Below are 2,425 nucleotides of genomic sequence, written 5' to 3'. Positions count from 1 at the left end.
TGAAGAGGAAATAAGAATGGCCAATAGACACATGAAGAAATGCTCAATCTCTCTAGCCATAAAAGAAATGCAAATCAAAACAACTTTGAGATTCATTAAAACATTAAAGCTTTGTAAAAAAAAAAAAAAAACAACTTCTGAGATTTCAAAAGCTTTTTTAGTGTCTAAAGATCATAATTGGAGGGTTGGGAAGGTGGCTCAGTGGTAGAGTGCTTGCCTTGCATGTATGAGGCCCTGGGATCGATTCCTCAGCACCACAGAAGCAGAAAAAGCCAGAAGTGGCGCTGTGGCTCAAGTGGTAGAGTGCTAGGCTTTAGCTGAAGAGCTGAGGGACAGTGCCCAGGCCCAGAGTTCAGGCCCCATGACTGGCAAAAAAAAAAAAAAGATCATAATTGGAAACAAAAAAGAACATCACTCTGCCACATAACTAACAATTTATATTCTCCCTCTCCAAGATACAAGATTCCCTGCAAGTAGTGGGAGATAGGCCTCTACTCCCCATAGCTGTAATTGTAGAGAGGTCTGCCTGCTAGGTATCTCTCATCTTCCTAGGCTCCCATTTTCCTCTCACAAACAAGACAATAATCAACTAATGTTAGTGGAACTCTCAGTGTGGTGAGAGTAATAGATGCAGCACCTTGCAATGCAAACAGTAAAGAGCCTGTGTGAATGCTCAGGTTTGGCCCTTGGAACAGCTCCGTAGAAAAGCAGAATTCTCCACAATAGTCTTTGAATAACCAGAGAAACAAGTCCTATCCACAAGTGCCACACTATGTTATTTTAAATGTTCTATTTTTATTAACAATTATCAGATCTAGCCGGGCGCTGGTGGCTCACGCCTGTAATCCTAGCTACTCAGGAGGCTGAGATCTGAGGATCGCGGTTCAAAGCCAGCCGGGGCAGGAGAGACCGAAAGACTCCTATCTCCAATAAACCACCAGAAAACCGGAAGTGGCGCTGTAGCTCAAGTGGTAGAGCGCTTGCCTTAAGCTGAAGAGCTGAGGGACAGCGCCCAGGCCCAGAGTTCAAGCCCCACGACTGACCAAAAAAAAAAAAACAATTATCAGATCTGCAAAGAGACAGTAAGTGTGAAAAGCAGGGGAAAAGTTGGCTATTGTGAGAGAAGCCAGATATTAAATTTAATAGATGGATTTCAAGGTACTAAAATAACAACAACAACAATAATAATGACATACAGGAAATACAGTCTCTTTTGGAACATGAGCCCAGTGGGAGAGGTAGGGAAAATAGTGAGGGTGACTGAGTGGAAAATGTATACATAAAAAGTTAATACATACCCAAATGTGGGTGGCTCATGCCTGTAATTCTAGTTTCTCAGGTGGCTGAGATCTGAGGATCAAGGATTAAAGCCAGCCTGAACAGGAAAATCCATGACACCCTAATTTCTAATAAACTAATCAAAATACTGGAAGTGAAAGTGGTTCATGTGGTAGAGAGCAAGTCTTGAGGAAAAAATAAAGCTCAAGAACAGTGCCTACATAGCATCAAAAGAAAGTTTATACATTAGTTATATACTTAGGGTTTCATTGTAACATTTTCATACATGTTTACAATTATTCTATTCCCTATCACTGCTGTTGTAAAATAGTTTCAACATGTTCATTGTTTTATTCTCATCTAGACTATGTTTATTCTCTTTCTGTGAAAGTACTATATAAGCATTTACAAAAAACAGAGCAATGAAATCTGTTGAAAGTATTTTAGGATGGGACTGGGAAGGTGGCTCAGTGGTAGAGCACTTGCCTTACATGCATGAGGCCCTGGGTTCCATTCCTCAGCACCACATAAGCAAAAAGAAAAAAGCCGGAAGTGGCACTGTGGCTCAAGTGGTAGAGTGCTAGCCTTTAGCTGAATTGCTGAGGGACAGTGCCCAGGCCCACGACTGGACCCCCCACCCCTAGAAAAAGAAATTAATTTAGGAAGGAGAAGGGCCGAAGAATGAATTCAATGAATTAAATTGTATTCTTGTATTAAAATGTTACCATAAAACTCCCCTGTGCAACTGAAATAGGTTTATAAAAATATTTGTTTTCTAAAAAGAACAATTGATAGCCAATATCCTACTGAATGGTGAAATGACATGTACTTATAGCCTAAGTTCAGCAACAAGGTAAATATATTTACTCTCACCACTTTTAAGTTGCACTGTAATGTACTTGCTAGCAAGGTCAATTTAGCAATAGAAATATAATTGGTTTGGGAGTTTATTTTTTTGGTTGTGGGGCTTGAACTCTGGGCCTGAGCGCTGTCCCTCAGCTCTTCAGCTCAAGGCTAGCGCTCTACCACATGAGCCACAGCGCCACTTCTGGTTTTCTGAGTGGTTCATTGGAGATAAGAGTCTCACAGACTTTCCTGCCCAGACTGGCTTTTAACCACGGTCCTCAGATCTCAGCCTTGTGAGTAG

Source organism: Dipodomys ordii, unplaced genomic scaffold (genome assembly GCF_000151885.1).
Source record: "Dipodomys ordii isolate 6190 unplaced genomic scaffold, Dord_2.0 Scaffold224, whole genome shotgun sequence".
Classification (NCBI taxonomy): Eukaryota; Metazoa; Chordata; class Mammalia; order Rodentia; family Heteromyidae; genus Dipodomys; species Dipodomys ordii.
The sequence above is the reverse complement of the archived record's forward strand: the minus strand, read 5'-3'. Positions refer to the sequence as shown.